Source organism: Oryza glaberrima, chromosome 8 (genome assembly GCF_000147395.1).
Source record: "Oryza glaberrima chromosome 8, OglaRS2, whole genome shotgun sequence".
Classification (NCBI taxonomy): Eukaryota; Viridiplantae; Streptophyta; class Magnoliopsida; order Poales; family Poaceae; genus Oryza; species Oryza glaberrima.
This window is the reverse complement of record NC_068333.1, coordinates 8,557,332-8,568,159: the sequence shown is the minus strand read 5'-3', so window position 1 is coordinate 8,568,159 and position 10,828 is coordinate 8,557,332. Positions and strand designations below refer to the sequence as shown.

Genomic DNA, 10,828 nt, shown 5'->3' with positions numbered 1-10,828 from the left:
TGGGACTAAAGATCGACCCCTATATATATATATGTCTTCTTCCTCCTCCAGCTGCCCGAGCAAGCTTCAAAACTTCTTCAAAAAAGAGGGGAGGTCATGCTAAAATTTCTAGTGAATTTATTTTGGTGATTATATACAAATCGGAGGTGCCTAAAAGGTTAGCAACTTTATCCTACAATGTTTTTTTTTGTCATATTACATTTGGAGCTATGTTTTGCACACTTTTTTGTCTCCAAAATTTAGTTGTAAGTTGATGAGAGAGAAAATTTGTGTGGGGAAGAAAGAATATATAGAAATTTAGTTTATTTGCTAAAGAAGGTTTTATAAAATAGTCGAGAAGGAAAATATAGTGAAAGTTAATCTTAAATAATAGAAAACAAACTAAAATGAAAATTAAAAGAAGTAAAACACATTAATATTAGTTTAAAACATTAGAAATAGTAAATAAGAATTATTTGGTGTAATATTTTATAATTTTTGTGTGAATAATGATATGTCATTATTGTATGACTGTTGAAAGAGTTTGTAATTATTTTATAATTATTGTATGATTGTCATTATTGTAAGAATAATTATTTGTGTACGATTTTTTTTCATGTCATGTAGATGGATCGGCAATGGATGTACGCTGGCCGGCGGTCCAAAGAGTTTATTGACGGCGTGCATTATTTTTTGAGAGTGGCCGAAGCTAACAGGCATAAGGGTTTTATTTGTTGTCCATGCAATAAGTGCAAGAATCAGAAGGAGTATTTTGCATCCAGGACTATTCATTTCCACTTGTTTGAGTCGGGGTTCATGCCAAGCTATAATTGTTGGATATCCCACGGAGAGCAAGGTATTGAAATGGAAGAAGATGAAGTGGAAGACGACAATATTCAGGACTTACGTTGGATTTGAAGGAAATCAAACGGGCGAGGAGGAAAGGGATGCTGATGGTAACGACGTTGCGGATGATCTTGGTCAGATGTTGCAGGACGCCAAGGAGGACTGCGAAAGTGAAAAGGGGGCCCATAAATTGGACAAGATGTTAGAGGACCACAGAACGTCGTTGTACCCAGGTTGCGAGCAGGGGCACAAAAAGTTGGATACCACTCTGGAGTTCTTGCAATGGAAGGCAAAAAATGGTATTAGTGACAAGGCATTTGGCGATTTATTGAAACTCGTCAAGAACATTCTTCCGGAGAGAAACAAATTGCCCGAGACAACGTACGAGGCTAAGAAGATAGTCTGCCCTCTAGGACTGGAAGTTCAGAAGATTCACACATGTCCGAATGACTGTATCCTATATCACGGTGAGGAGTACGAGAACCTAGAAGCATGCCCTGTTTGCAAAGCACTACGATACAAGATTAGACGAGACGATCCAGGAGAAGTTGACGGGCAGCTAACAAAGAAGAGAATACCTGCTAAGGTGATGTGGTATTTCCCTATAATACCACGGCTAAGGCGTTTGTTCAGGAATAAGGGGAATGCTAGAATGATGCGATGGCACGCTGAAGAGCGTCAACAGGACGGGATGCTGAGACACCCCGCCAATGGTTCGCAGTGGCGAAACATCGACAGAAAATTTAAAGACTTTGGAAAGGACGCACGAAACATACGGTTTGGTTTGAGTACGGATGGCATGAATCCTTTTGGGGAGATGAGCAGCAGCCATAGCACTTGGCCCGTTACGATGTGTATCTACAACCTCCCCCCTGGCTATGCATGAAGAGGAAGTACATAATGATGCCGATTATTATTCAAGGCCCCAAGCAACCTGGTAACGACATTGATGTGTACCTAAGACCACTGGTCGAAGATCTTAAACTGTTGTGGAAGAAGGAAGGTGTCCCCGTGTGGGACGAGGACAAACAGGAGGAGTTTAACCTACGAGCGCTGCTGTTCGTAACCATCAACGATTGGCCTGCACTTAGCAACCTATCCGAACAGTCCAACAAGGGGTACAAGGCTTGCACTCGCTGTATGGATGAAACAGAAAGTACGTATCTTAAGCACTGTAGGAAGGTTGTGTACATGGGTCATCGTCGATTCCTTGCAGCAAACCACCCGGTACAGAAGAAAGGCAAGCACTTTGAACATAAGGCGGACTACCGTACGAAGCCTAAACATCGCAGCGGGAAAACAATGTTTTCTATGGTTAAAGATCTTAAAGTAGTGTTCGGAAAGGGGCCTGGAAGCCAGCCTATAGAGAGCAAAGATGGTCACGCGGCGATGTGGAAAAAGAACTCTATATTCTGGGAGTTACCCTATTGGGAATTCTTGGACGTCTGCCACGCAATCGACGTGATGCACCTCACTAAGAACCTTTGCGTAAACCTTCTTGGCTTCCTAGGTGTATATGGAAAGTCGAAAGATACACTGGAAGCACGTAATGATCTGAAGCATATGGAACAACGCGACGACCTTCACCCGGAATCAAAGGAGAAAGGAAGCCATTACTTGAGTCCAGACAGCTATACTCTTAGCAAGGCAGAGAAGGAAAGTATGTTTGAATGCTTAGAGAGCATAAAGGTACCGTTTGGATACTCCATGAATATCAAGCGAATAATAAGCACGAAAGAGAAGAAGTTCACAAACCTAAAGTCTCATGACTGTCACGTGTTGATGACACAACTGCTACCAGTTGTAATAAGGGGTATCCTTCCAGACAATGTCCGGGCTATGTGCATTCATGAACGCAATTTCGCAGAAGGTCATCGATCCGGATAGATTAGAAGCCCTTCAGAATGATGTGGTGCAATGTCTTGTCAGTTTTGAGTTGATATTTCCACCTTCATTTTTCAATATAATGACGCATCTGCTTTGTCACCTTGTCAAAGAGATCAGTATTCTCAGGCCTGTGTACCTACAGAACATGTTTCCTTTTGAGAGGTACATGGGCGTTCTGAAGAAGTACGTTCGTAACCGTGCTCGTCCAGAGGCAAGCATCGCCAAGGGGTATGGAACAGAGAAGGTCATCGAATTTTGCATAGAATTTATTGAAGACCTTCGCCCAATTGGGGTACCTGAATCACGCCATGAAGGGAGACTACGGGGAAAGGGAACTCTCAGAAGGAAAGCAATAATGACGGTAGACAACAATTTATTCCGTAAAGCCCATTTCACGGTTCTGCAACAATCTTTATTGGTAGCTCCTTACATCAAGGAGCACTTGGCTCTAGTTCGTGCCAGAAACATCGGTAAGTCCGATGCATGGATTACACGGCATCACATTGATACTTTCCCCGCGTGGCTACGACAATATCTCATGGGTAACGAGACGATCAACCAACAACTGGTCTTCCTGGCGATGGGACCATCTGGGTCGATCGCGACATTCCAGGGATATGAGATCAATGGGTACACATTCTACACGAGAGCCCAAGACATGAAGAGCACGAACCAAAACAGCGTTGTTCGTATCGATGCCATGGGACACGATGGAACAACTGGCACGTATTACGGTGCCATCGAGGACATATGGGAACTTGACTATGGTCCTCTCAAGGTCCCTATGTTCCGGTGCCAATGGGTTAGGTTGACTGGTGGAGGCGTAATGATTGATGACAGTGGGATGACAACGGTTGACCTTAACAAGGTTGGATACTCGGACGAACCTTTTGTCCTTGCCAATGATGTAACGCAAGTCTTTTACGTGAAGGACATGTCTAGCAAAGGAAAGAAGGGCAGAGGGCCTGACGAGCCGAAGCGTCACGTGGTTCTCCCAGGCAAAAGAAAAATCGTCGGAGTTGAGGACAAGACTGACGAGGATTACGATCAGTTTGATGGGCAACCCCCTTTCACGGTGACGATTGACCCTAGCATCCTCCTATCAAATGAAGACACCCCTTACTCACGTAGCGATCACAAGGAGGGAACAATAGTGAGGAGAAAGTACGTGCGGTCAACCGTCACTGCCGATGTATTGCCGTAATTATTGTGTACACAATGTAAACTATTTTGGATGTATTGATTATCCATATAAATCAATTTTTGTATGGCATATGTTAACTACGTACGATTATTAGAGGTTTTAACAATTTTAAATCATGTAATTGCTAGTTATATGCAATAATTAGAATTTTTAAAAGTTTTAAATCATGCAGGTGGCATTTACATATGATACTTAGAGTTTTTAACAATTTTAAATCATGTATATGCTAGTTATGTGCGATAATTAGAATTTTTAAAAGTTTTAAGTCATGCATGTGGCATTTACATATGTTACTTAGAGTTTTTAACAATTTTAGATCATGCATATGCTAGTTATATGCGATAATTAGGATTTTTAAAAGTTTTAAATCATGCTTGTGACATTTACATATGTTAATTAGAATTTTTAACAATTAATTTAATATCATTCATATGCTAATTATATATGATTATTCGAATTTTTATTAATTTTAAATCATGCATGTCGTATGTATTTACATATGTTAATTAGAGTTTTTAAGAGTTAATTTAATATCATTCATATGCTAATTATATAAGATTATTAGAATTTTTATTAATTTTAAATCATGCATGTCGTATGTATATACATATGTTAATTCCAATTTTTAACAATTTAATATCATTCATATGCTAAGTATATATGATTATTAGATTTTTTATTAATTTTGAATCATATATTTGCTTATTACGTTTTATCTACTTAATTTACTACAGACAACAATAATTTTTCGAAGTAATTGTCATTAACTTTTCGACTTTAAATAATTTTAATGCATTATTTTCTATTTTAGAAACAAATATGTAATGGATATTAATATTCAGTGCGCTTATCAGTAGTCTCGGTTCCTAACCCTAATTGGGTTTAAAAAGAATTTGGAAATAGCAGGAAAATATCTTTAGTCCCGATTGATGAGAACAACCCGAAGTAAAGATATCTTTATTCCCGGTTGTTCTCATCAACCGGGACTAAAGATCTAGGGGTATATATATTCCCCATACGCGCCCTCGTCTTCTCCACCAACACTTAGAAGTTTTTTCCCCGATCGATCTCTCTCGGCTTCTCCTTCGCCGCCACTGCCTAGGGCATCCCCGCACCGACGCCGTCGTCGTATCTCGCCGTCGTCTCACGCGCGTCGTCATCGCCACCTCCGCCGCCGCATCATCTATGGGGTGAGAGCCGCCGCCGCCTCCCTCTCTCTCTCCGATCTCGATCTCTCTCTCTCTCTCTTTCCCGAAATCGCCGCCAGCCGCCTCGTTGCCGACGCCGCCACCGACGTCGTCGCGGCCGAACACGACTTCGCCGCGCCGACGATGCCGACCCCGACCTTGATGCGGCCGGCACCGGCGACGCCGTCGCCCTGGCAGTGCCGACGAAGCCGCGCCACGACGCCGAGGCGGCACGACACGCCGGGACGCCACAACGCTGCCGCGGCACGGCACCGCCGCGCCGCCACGCCGCCGCCGCTCCGCTGCCGCCACGTGAACGAACGAAGGTGAACGAGAACGTGAACGTGAACGAACGAACGTGAACGAACGAACGAACGTGAACGAACGTGAACGTTAACGAACGTGAACTTAACGTTGTATTTGAACGTACGTAAACGAACGAACGTGCGTGAATGAAAAGTGAACTTAACAAGAACGCGAACATTACTTAACGTACGTTAACATGGACGCACGTGAACGAACGAACGTAGGTGAATGATACGTGAACTTAACGAGAACGCGAACATGAACGAAACGTGAACTTAACGAGAACGCGAACGTGAAATACAATATATGTTACTTCGCGTTTATCCTAATACATCTTTTTGTATGTTGCAGAAAAGACCTTGTCGTCGTCGTCCCTCAAGCCGGAGTGGTAGCTAGCCCTCGAAGGAATTCGTGCAGGCAAGCGATGTAAATATATGATTGTTAGATTTTTATTGCAGTTAAGACTATTAGATTTAATATACGACACTTAGACTTAGCATTATAATTAGAGTTTTAATACAATATTATTTGAGTTTTAATATAAGATTATTATAGTTTTAATATAAGATTATTAGATTTGTAATTAGACTTAGCATATAAGATTGTGTAGAGTTCTAATATATGACAGTTAGACTTAGCATATATGACTATTTGAGTTTTAGTATAAGATTATTTGAGTTTTAATATAAGATTATTATATTTGTAATTAGACTTAGTATATAATTATTGACTAGCTAGGGTCCTAATATACGTCACTTAGACTTGGCATAGTTGACTATTACAGTTTTAATACAATATTATTTGAGTTTTCGTACAAGGTTATTATAGTTTTAATATAAGATTATTAGGTTTGTAATTAGACTTAGCATATACGACAGTTAGACTTAGCATATATGACTTAGCATATATGATTGTTAGCATATAAGATTGTTAAAGCAAAAATGTCTCATGACTTAGCAACTATTTCTTGTATGAACAGATGGCTGATCACGATGAGGAACAGATATTGTACGATACAATCGCGGAGGGAAGCAGCTAGTACTGGAACGAAGAAGAGGGGAACGAGGATCCAAACCAGTACTTGAACGAAGAAGGGAACGTGGAGAGGGATGCGGAGGGGAACCAGGAGGGGCACGTGGAGAGGGATGTGGAGGGGAACTAGGAGGAGGAGGCTAGTGGAAGTCAAAACTCCGCTGGACAGAAGAGGGCACGTGGGCAACGAGGTGCCGCGAAGAACCTTGAGGGTCGGCACATCATAACGGAAGTGGACGAAGACGGCCGACCTAGTGTCCCGGCGGAAGCAGCCAAGAACTACGTACGTCACAGCGGTTGGGTTGTGCAGGATAACGTGCCTGTCAGTACGGTGTACTGGCGCAGAACAAGGACACGCAGAGATCATGAGAGCTTTGTCCCAGATTCGGAGAAAGAGATGCTGTGGACCACAATGCTCGAGACATTCACCCTTCCCGCGGGTACAGAGGACAAAGTGAAAAGGTGGACTCTAAAGAAAATGGCAGAACAGTTTCAGAGCTTCAAGGGAGATCTGTACCAGAAATATATCCTGAAGGGGCAGACACCGAACTTCGACACATTCCCAAAGCTACGGGATCACTGGGACGAGTTCGTTGCATATAAGACAGGTCAACAAGGGCAGACGATCATGGAAAGAAACAAAGAAAATGCCACCAAGAAGAAGTACCATCACCACTTGGGGTCTGGCGGCTATAGTGTCGCGATGCCGAAGTGGGAGGAGGTTGTCACACCCCGAAGTTCTTTCCCAAGCCTAAATTGGAGTTTTAAATGGTCTCAAGAAAATACCAGTGTAAAGCAAGAGTAAACCTTAATAAATTAATGCAAATAACAATCGGAATTGGCATGTGGAATTTTTCTTGAGTTCTACATGTCGAAATTCGCTAACAAGATTTTTAGTGGAATTTTCAGAGCTCTAGAAATAATTTTAACCAATTAAAAATGAGAACAAGCAATATTTAATCCCGGGAAAATCCTTTTTCCTTCTTTTTCTTTTTCTTTTCTCTTTTCCTTCAATTGGGCCGCCGGCCCATTCTCCTTTTTCCTCCCCGTCTTCCCGCTGGGCCGGCCGCAGGCTGAGGCCCAGTCAGGCCGGCCGCCTCCCCTCTCTCCCCGGGACGCCGACAGGTGGGCCCCACCTATCGGGGTCGTCCCCTTCCTCCGGCTGCCCGCCCCCACGTCGCCACCACCGCCGAAACCGCCGCCGCGCCCACGTCCCCGCCTCCTCCGGGCCACGCCGGCCACGCCCGCGCATGCGCCACGCCTCCCGCACCCACTCCTCCTCCCTCTCGCCCGCGCCTGCGCCCGAGATGGCCGGGATTCGAAATTCGAATCCCGCCTCTCTCTCTCCCTCCCCACTCCCCACGTCGGCCAGCGAATCCCACCCCTACCGGCCACGTCCGAGTTCCCCCTCCCCTATTTAAGCTCCACCGGCACCCCTCTCTCTTTTTCCCCATCTCGCCGAACTCTCCCGAGCTCTCCATCGCTGCCGCGCTGTGCACCCATCCGCCGCCGCCGCTCCCGCTACTCCGGCCGCCGCTAGCCGCCACTAGACTCGCCGCCGCACCGCGCCGTCGCCGCCGTTGGGTTCGAGAGGCCGAGATCCACCCCGTCCACCCCTCCTCCGTCGAGGTTCGCCGCTGGAGCGCCATTCCCGCCGTGCGCCGGTGAGAGCCGCCATGTCCGCCGCCATTGGCCGGCGTTCCCGCCTTCTATGGCCCCTCTCTCCCTCTCTAATCTTTTCCTTTTCGTTCTTTAGGTCGTCCCGGACCCCGTCCGCCGCTTGTCGACCTCCCTCTGTCGCTCCTCGTCACCGGTCATCGCCGCCCCCTCCGGTGAGAACTCCCTCCCCTTTCCTTTCCTTCCCCGTTTCCCCGTGCGCCGCCGCCACCCGCGCTTGCCGTTGCCTTCGGTCGTCGCCGCCGCCGGGGCGTCGTCCGCTGCCGCCGCCCGCGCCGCCGCTTGCCGTCGCCGGTGGTCGCGTGCGCCGCCACCGCACCCCCCCTCATGGCCAGCCGGCCGGCTTTGTGCCGAGCTGAGCCGAGCCAGGTCGCCGCCGCACCGTCCGATCGGCCCCGGGCCAATCCGGGCCGTCGATCCCATGGACCGGCGGTGGACCACCCGCGTGGTCCCGGTCCACGGTAGACCGGCCACCCGTGCGCCGCTGACATGCGGGTCCCGCCTGTCGGCGCCGCCCCCCTTTTTGATGACGTCAGCCCTGGGATTTGCAATAAATGATTTAAGGATTTTTGTTATAGTAATAAACACAGAGAATCTTCTAAAATTCATAACTAATTCATCCGTGCTCCGTTTAAGCCCATTCAAGTCTCAGTAAATCAAGAAAAATGTGTAGAATCCATTAAAAATGGTTTTGTTCTCTGTTTCAGTAGTCTTATAGCCTACTTGCATTGTTTGCCTTGTATGTCGCTTAGATTCCGGTTCTTCCGACGCTCCGGTGTACTTCGAGTTAGTCGCCGAGGTTCCTCCAGCAGCAGAGCAAGGCAAGTCATGCTTGTCACTTGAACATGTTAATCCTATATTGCAAATGCTGTATTGTTTTTCTTCAAATACTGCATTATTTTATAATGTTACTATGGGATGTTTACCTATTGTTACAGCCATGCTATTTTGGTACCATGTTCCTTTGTTAGCCTGGGATATAACATGACTAGAGATTGGACTAGGAATCGCTTAGCCATGCTTAGTTCAACTAGCACACATTGGGGAAAAATCCTATTAAAGTATAGACTGCAGGTTCTAATGGTAATGTTGGATTAGTACCACCGCTTTGGTGTTGATTAATTAAAATGAATCACATGGTGGGCTGTGGGTGCATGGTTTTGCTAGTCGCACCCATGGCAATTAAGGACCGTTCGCGGGAAACCCTGGAAGAATTTATCGTGCTTACCACAAGCCAGCGTGGGCAACGGCTGGGCTTGTAGTGTAGCTTTCCTCTAGCTGACGCATCCAGGCAAGGGTGGGCGTGATGGAGCGGGGCGGGCCCTGCGACGGCCTCTGTCGCTTCCGGATTCACCTAGGCACGAGAGGGGTCTGCCCGTCACCCGCTGGGGATGGGAGTGAAACCTGAGGTGTGGTGTGCTTGGTTAGAGGGGGTTATGCGAAGGGTCCTGTCACGGCCTCTTTCCGGTATGTCGTGGTGGCATGTCGGCGCACGGTAACGTGTCGTGGGGCTGTGTCTTGTGGGTACAGTTGTACACCTCTGATCAGAGTAAAACTATTCGAATAGCCGTGCCCGCGGTTATGGGCGGTCAACCAGATTCACCGTGATTAGTTTCACCCTAGTTTAGTCTAATGGAATTGGATAGTTTAGGTGGATGGTTGGGCCTAGTGTTGGACAGTGGATGATTAATGTTGATTAATTATTACAACTGTTTAATTCTTTCAACTTCTGTTTATAAATGCTCGCTTTATGCAAATGAACCACTCTAGCTCTCCTTTGATAATTCCCTGCATCATACTCCTATTCCGATATGACTTGCTGAGTACAGTGGGTAGTACTCAGTCTTGCTCTATTTTTTTCCCCAACCCCAGAGTATGAGTATGTGTCAGACGGTGGTTTCTCCGAGGAGTAGGCTTCGTCCGTGCCGTCGAGGATGCCTGTGGAGTGGTGTTCCCGCTGCAGATCAAGTCAAGGCTTAGCTCCAGCTATCTTTCGTTTTTCCGCTGCATTTATGTAAGACTTTTATGATGTTTGTAAGACGTGGATCTGAATGTCAACATTGTCGTTTGTGTACCCCGGCCGGTCCTGGACGGGGATTTTAATGCACATTCTGCTTGGAATTCTATTCGGGAATTTCTGGGCGTGACAGAGATGGAGGCAAGCTTGCTTGAGAGGGGTATCGAACCGGCCACCGCTAATTGGCCAGATCGATCGAAGTTCTGGTACTATGCTCACGGTGGAACGCTCAACCCAGTTGATGGCTCCCTAGTCTTCGGCGATCAGATACGCGAGGCTGCATGTCGACTAACGGACGCAGTGGAAGCCTCTTCTCAGGGCACGTTCCGACCCGACAGAGAGAAGGGCGAGCTGTCACTCGCCCTGCAGACTCCAGAGCATCCAAGACAAACACGAGGGAAAGGGGTGATTCCTTGGAAGATTGGGTTCAAGGAGGACATCCACACGTACAGGAGTCGGATGAGGAGCAAGAGAGATACCGAGGCGAAGATTCCAGATCTTGAGTACAGGGTATCGAGCTATGAGCTCAGCATGCAAGAGGAGGTGGCAAGGAAGGTTGATGAACGCATGGCCGCACATCGGTCCCATGATCCCCAGCCGACCATTCCTCCTGCAATGGTGAGCCCTTCAGGAAATCGTAGCAGCTGCGCCTCAACGGGGCAGGTAGGATCATAGAGCATGGATGCCATGCAA

The 10,828-nt window shown here is 46.6% G+C and overlaps 1 pseudogene; it reads left to right on the top strand.

Annotated features, from left to right (window-relative positions):
- The first annotated feature begins 621 nt into the window (after positions 1–621).
- On the top strand, positions 622–9,725 carry LOC127781183 (uncharacterized; annotated as a pseudogene).
- Positions 9,726–10,828: the final 1,103 nt, after the last annotated feature.